Source organism: Atractosteus spatula, chromosome 23 (genome assembly GCF_055471065.1).
Source record: "Atractosteus spatula isolate fAtrSpa1 chromosome 23, fAtrSpa1.hap1, whole genome shotgun sequence".
Taxonomy (NCBI): Eukaryota; Metazoa; Chordata; class Actinopteri; order Semionotiformes; family Lepisosteidae; genus Atractosteus; species Atractosteus spatula.
Genome location: NC_142728.1, coordinates 14706786 through 14714069, shown reverse-complemented (window position 1 = coordinate 14714069; position 7284 = coordinate 14706786).

The following is a 7284-nucleotide window of genomic DNA, read 5'->3' as shown; positions in this document are numbered from 1 at the left end:
AGCTCTCCCTCCTTTCAGTACCTCTCCGTCAGATTTTCCCGGCATCTCTCTCCTGATGAATCTGATCCCAGGAGTGGGAGTTCCCCCCCCCCCCCCCTGTGGCGAGTCTGAGCTGAGGGTGGAAGGCAGGAACGGCCGCGCCGTGGCGCACGCGCGGGGTTGGCGTCTTTGTTTTCCCCGACCGCGGCTCGTTCTCATCGGCCGCCCTGGGGGTTGTCCTCGTTTTTCCCTGGATCTGCAGAGCCCTCGTTTCCTTACTGTTCTGGTGGTTTTCTCTGGAGCCGCGCCTGGTCTCTCTTGGAACGTGCTCAGAAAAGTACCACTAAACCGCGATGGTGCAATATTCCCGATGGTGCAATATTCCTGATGGTGCAATATTCCCAAGCCCGATGACCTCCCACCCTTTCCAATTCTTTGTTGCGCGCGGCGTGGGGGCTTGGCCGTTGTTAAGTCGGGCCACTTCTCTGGAAGGCCTGGGATCGGATTTCAGTGATCAAATTCCGCCGTTGAGAAGGCTCAGGCCCGGAAACGGGGGGCCGTCTGCGGGATGCCCTCTCTTGACCCTCGTTGCTCGGATTGGAGCGCTGCTCTCACCTGTAGACGTTTTTTCCTTCAAAATAAATTGAGCAAGTCGGCCTCTGAGCCGAAAGGCTTCTCTGGCCCAGAGCTCTTCCACTTTGCCCAGTTTGAATGCTGGTTTAAACTGGGCAAAGTGGACCGCAGACAGGACACTAGTCCAGCACGGGGTTATTAATCTCGGCCATGCTTTTACCCAGTTATACCACAATGGTGAACCAGACCGATCAGGGTGAAGTGCTATGCAGTTGTCCCAATGGGCACTTGACCCCACAACCCTCTGCTTAAGACTCTAGAGCCCTGCCTGCTATTCTACACTGCCTTGGACTCTGTATATATTCCCCTGATATAACAGGAAAGATCTTGGAGACGAACAGCACGCACAGAGGTCAGAGCTCCAGCTACAGCACAGAACGCAGGCTGTGAACAAGGAACTGAGCTGGTCAGATCTGAAAGGCCTGCTGAACCCCCTGACCTTTGGAATCTGCCCCCCCCCGATCTCCCAGCCAGTCAAGGGTAAGCAGGATCCGTCCGACAGGTCCCCCGAGTAAGCTCTCCAGAGCAGAGACACCGTACAGCACAGCCTGACCAGCGAGTGCCAGATGGTGCGTTTATGAGACTCTGTAAATTCATGACGGGCTGTGAAGGAGGGGTGGGCCTCTCTCAGTGATCTCCCGATAATGTCCGGACGTCTGTTCGCCGGCAGCTCCAGTCGCTTTATGTACCAGGTGTCCACCAGAAGAGGGTGAAAATTCCAGAAAGGGGCTTTGAAAAGCCGCCGCAGAGCGGAAAAACAAGACCCCCCCCCCCCCCCCCCGCTGTGGCATTATGGGAATGCTGTTCCTTTGCCCCTCACGCCAGTGGGGTACGGTCAGTAGGGGGTTGCCCGCACTGCTCAGCTACCTCGAGCACCGGTCAGCAAGGCACAAAGTCCCTTTCGATGTTAAGTCAAAATGGTATAACGCACTGTTAATACCTCATTTAGAATATTGTGGACAATTTTGGTCACCCCATTATAGACCATATATTGATGCGTGGGGGCTCATGTGTGGCACAACCTCGGGTTTCCTGGTTTAACAGATGGAGAACACGAAAGCAGAGAGCAATCAGATCACCCTGCAACTCACAGCTGGCAGCCCCACTGGAGCTCAGCAGGTGTGAGCCTGGCCAGTACCTGGATGGGAGACCTCCTAGGAAAGCTAAGGTTGCTGCTGGAAGAGGTGTTAGTGGGGCCAGTAGGGGGCGCTCACCCTGCGGTCCATGTGGGTCCTAATGCCCCAGTATAGTGACGGGGACACTATACTGTAAAACAGGCGCCCTCCTTCGGAAGAGACGTAAAACCGAGGTCCTGACTCTCTGTGGTCATTAAAAATCCCAGGTTGTTTCTCGAAAAGAGTAGGGGTGTAACCCTGGTGTCCTGGCCAAATTTCCCACTGGCCCTTATCAATCATGGCCTCCTAATAACCCCCATCTCTAAACTGGCTCCATCACTCTGCTCTCCTCCCCACTGAGAGCTGGTGTGTGGGGAGCGGACTGGCGCATCATCCAAGTGGGGGCTCCACACTGGTGGTGGTTGTGGGATCCCAATCACCTGTAAAGCACTTTGAGCGGAGTGTCCAGAAAAGCGCTATATAAGTGTAAGCAATTATTATTATATCGGCTCTGCATGTGACCAAGTGAGTGGTGCAGAATTTGTATGTTTATGAACGTGTGCCGTGGAATGGAAAAGCTTGAATAACGCTGGCCATAGAAGATGGCTCTACCCACCTGGTAGACACTTGTGTGAATGACTGTTGACGCCCTTTTGGACGTGTTTTTGCTTCAATTTCCCCGAAAAGCTGGAGAGACGTTAAGGCAGCCAGGAAACAGCCTGCGTGGTGGAGGAGTGCTCAGTGTCGGTCTGGGGCTCCTGCCTGGAAAGCTGTGGGCACACATCTGGGGTGGGATACGACAGCAGCCTTCCTGTCAGTAGAGAGAATGGGTGCAATGCTTTGAAGGAGAAAGAACAGTGAACAACTGTCGTCGTGCAGGGTTTAATGAAGAGTTTTTGTTCCGGCGAGATGGAAGCAGGCAGGGCCCAGCAGTTCTGTGAGGGTATACCCTGTCCTTCCTGCAGCGAGGGTCTTTCTGAGGTGCTGCACACTGACACCCCCCCCCCAGTTTGGCGGTGTCACAGGTCACCTCGTTTGCACCATGAGCTCGTCTACGGGACGTGGCTCCTGGGCGGTGCGTGCAGCATGCAGCTGATGGCCAGTAGTCATATCACCCTGCAGCTCGCCACTGGCAGCTCAGCCGAGCCTGGCCAGTACCTGGATGGGAGACCTCCTGGGAAAGCTAAGGCTGCTGCTGGAAGAGGTGTTAGTGGGGCCAGCAGGGGGCGCTCACCCTGCGGTCTGATTAATGCCTCAGTACAGTGACAGGAACACTGTACTGTAAAAAGGCACCTTCAGATGAGAAAGAAAACCGAGGTCCTGACTCGTCATTAAAAATCCCCAGGGCGTTTCTCCAAAAGAGTAGGGGTGTTACCCCGGCGTCCTGGCCAAATTTCCCCCCCTGGCCTTTACCAATCATGGCCTCCTAATGACCCCCATCCCTGAACTGGCTCCATCACTCTGCTCTCCTCCCCACTGAGAGCTGGTGTGTGGGGAGCGGACTGGCGCAGCATCCAGGTGGGGCTGCACACTGGTGGCGGTAGTGGGATTCCCCATGACCTGTAGAGCACTTTGAGCGTCCAGTAAATCTTTATATAAGTGTAAGGAATTATTATTAGTAGTAGTGCTAATAATAATAATAATAGTGCCTGGTTGTCCGTTCTCCCGTTCCTTCTGCCTCCCAAATTCCTGAGCACCCGGACGTGCGTGTCAGCGCAGTAACTCTCCCGAAACCCGCGGTTTCTCGGGTTTCTGGAACTCACTGATATGTTGCCTGGTGTTATTAACCCTGATGGGCTCCATGTTGCCACTGTAAACATTTGAAATTATATGTTTACAATGCCAAGCACTTCCCTGTAAACACAGTGGAGTTGTTATTGCTTTCATTCTGGAGAATTCGTGGTTTGCCATTGAGAAACCGGACCGACGACAAACTGTTTGTGTTTCATTTTGTTGTTGTTGTTTTTTTGTTTTTTTTTACCAGATCTTGCGGAAACGAGGGCTGGCTGACCTCTTTTTCTCCTGGGCACACGCAGCCTTGTCTTCTACGCCGGCGGACGTTTCTCCAGCAGTCTTCGTCGGCCTCTTGTGAAGACGACCCCCTGATGTGTGGAGGTAATGGCTCATCACAAGGCTGCCTGTGTTTCCTGCTACAAGGGTACAATCTGTTAATCCCTCAGTTTAAAATTAAAATCCTTTCTGGCCTATAGGGCCAAATCTTTTCCTGGTTTATTGTGTTAACTGAGCAATATCCCTCACCTTTTGGATTGGGAGACTGGTCCTTCAAAGCCCATGACCAGGAATCCCTGAGCAGCAGTTTGGGATCAGGGTTGGGACTGGTCCTTCAGAGCTCTCTTGTCCTTCCAGCTAACAGCAATCCCAGCAGGCCTGCAGAAGTATCAGTGAGAGACAGGCCACTCTTGTGTAATGAGTGCTGCTCTGGACGCCCATCTTTGATTGTACTATGTCAAAATAGTTCAACGCCACACGCTGTCCCATACACCCACAACCCTTTGTGTAAGGACGCGCCTCTTGTTCGCTTCCCCCTAGATGCTGCATGTAGGGGTGCCAAGGAGGAGCAGGTCACATGGTGCACGGCTCTGCAGGTGAGCGCGTCGTGTCGGAGTCCCTGCCCGGTCTGGAAACAAACTCTACGTCTGGCGCCCGAATAACGAAATATCATGTGCTTTTCCAGCAAAATGCTCGGCAGTCCCTGGTGGATGAGCCACGTGTATCACGGGGGTCTCGTGCCGGGGGGGTCTCCGCACAGGCAGAGCTAGGACTAGGAATGCCGCCCCTGGAACCCCTAGATGGATATGTCAGATGCGGTTTAATAAAGAGACCCCCCTTCCTGCTCGGCCCCTGGGATCCCCCTGGCCCCAGGCCAATGTCCTTTACAGCCCCAGCTTCACAGGCTTAACGAGCCCATCAAAGGAGCAATGATGGGCCCGTCTAGCACAGCACTAGGCGGGGCGGCCACAACAGGCATGCTTTGTAGAGGAGCGAATGTGTCTCTCATTTCCTGGGTCAGAGCTTCAGCCACTGTCGGGCACAGTCTGTACACTGTCTTCATACAGCACGGGTTTTAAACTTCTTCACTGCAACACAGCGCGTTCAGTGTTGCGCAGTGCTACGTATTGAAGCTGTTTGAGACTGCGATGTGGCTTTTTTGTTTTTCCTTGTGGCCGAAGTGGATGTGTACAGAGGCGTTCTGGATACTTGCTTTCCGGCGAATTCCGGTTGTGTGTCGTGTTTAGCTAAGGCACTGCAGAGCACCTTAACAGCAGCATCTCTTCAATCTACTGACACAACGTCATTTGTCTTCCTGTGGCGAGGGTTGCTCATAAAGACGCAAGAACTTAAGAAAGATTCCAAACCAGAGAAGAGGTTGCTCTTATAATAAACCTTCTTTATTTATATACAGTGAGGGACACTCCATGACAGAAACCCGGCTCCTCTTTGAACTCTACCTGAACACGTTTACCCCGAGCTGCGTAGCTAAGCTGCTTGCCGATAAATAATCCCAGACTCTCTCGATTTAAAAGAAACCAAAATGCTTCCTTTCCAAACCTCACAATATCATGCAAGCAGGTCAACAGCCTGTCGTTCTCTTCCTCCCAATGTACCTCTGGCGCGGAGTTTCTGCGGTTTTCTCCTAGACATAAAACATGGACCATCCGCCGAAGAAAGCCTCCTCTTTCTGGTTTTTAGTGGCCACCCAACCAATTGTTAAGCCCCAATTGGTCAGGTGCCAAAGCAGTGCTTTCTGGGAAATGTAGTTCAGGCAAGAGCAGCCATCTTGTTACAACCTACCATCCTCTTACAATATGTGTGTTGTAAAACACTAGTGTCATATATGCGAGGCTCATTGGATCCATTGCAGCCCCAGAGTGCTTGTCTTGATTAGCAGACTCTGGAATCCACAGAACGTACTGGTGGACGGTGCTGCTAAGCTTGCAGCCTGCTCTACCTGTTTGGGTTGTTGACTGTGTCACCTCTTTCCCCTGGCATTCCTCACGTTGCAGACTTCCTGCCGCCTGGGTGGATGCACTCTCTCCGCGGGACCCGCATGGAGACTGACACGTGGCTGAGGGCAGGGAAGTGGAAAACCCAGCCAGCCTGGGTAGGACAATGACTTATTTTCCCTTTACTGTCTGTTTGTTCTTAGTGTTTTTCTCCTCCCCCCTTACCAATCTGTGTAGACGTAACACCCTGCAGCCCCAGCCTGCGAGCTCCTTTATTCTGTGTATCTGCTTCTTCCCTTTCCCAGCCAGGCCTGCTGTTTCTGCCCCTGGGGCTGTGAAACCTTTTTCTGTAAGAGGCACTGGAATGTAGCTCTTTCAGTGGCCACTGTGAGGTCTTTTCCCAGCCTGTACAAGAGGAAACGCGCCTGATCTCACCCTGGTTGCGTAGAAATGTCCTTTTCGTCTTTCGGGCTGGGGAAGGCGTCGGTTCCTCCTCCAAAGGCAGTGCTGATGGACTATGCAAGCATCAGGGCCGACGCGCGTTGGACGGGCCAAACCAACAGCCTGAAACCAGCTTTCCTTCATTCTACACATTCCTGACTCCTGTTAGTTTAAGGTACCTGGCTCCACTCTGCAGTGACCCAGAAGGGTTATCTAGGTCTCTTCCGATCGGCCGCCATTTAAGACCAGCAGAGAACGGCTGAACGAAGAGGCCTGAAAATCCCGCAGGCCGGCACCCTTCCAGGCTTGGGGAGGAGGGCTGGTCTGTCTAGAGAGCGCCCCGAATTCCAACACGACAGTGTGAGGCGACGATCGATGGTACCACCTTGCCTTGCCTCTCTTCCCCGGCAAGGAGACCCCTACCCTCCCACCCCCCCCACCCTGGAGAAATGCTGTTTCCAGCTCTCGAGCCACCAGGGCCGGTAGTCGATCACCGAATCAGCCGGCCGATCCGCCCGTTCTCGTGGCAACACGGTCAGGCTGATCATCAGTACCACTGGCTTGTAATTGCCAGTGCTTGAAAAAGCCGAGGCTTTCTTCCCTGCTGAAAAGAGAAGAAAGGAAACGGGGGCAGAGTTTGAGAACCTGGAAAAATGCTGGTCTGATGAGCCGTTGTCCCCCCCCAAAAACAATATTTAGCTCTTACAGGTTTTTGCTAGGCCCACAACCACTGGGTAGCATGATGGTGCCTTCACTGTGGCTCAGAAAGCACTTGGCTTTTAATCATGTGTGGGAGTCTTGGGGGGGGGGGGGGGATTGATGTTAACAGGGGCAGAAGGCTTGAGACAATGTCCCTGACAATTCTGGGTCCACCAGCAACCACATTTCTTAAATGCATCGTAGCTTTAATCTTATTTCTTGCAAATGCAGACCCAGGATCGCAGCAGGCATCACCCCTCTCTGTGTAGCAAGAATGTCTGTGACAGAACCCGGCTTTAATTGAATGCAGGCTTCGCCCTTTGTGTTTTGCCTTTTAAAACGCATAAAGCTTTCGCCCGGCTCTCTGCAACTCCCATTGAGATCCATCTGCTTATAGCAAAGCTTTTACAGCCCAATTTGCTTCCTTCTTTAGTGTAGGATTTTTGGGAAAC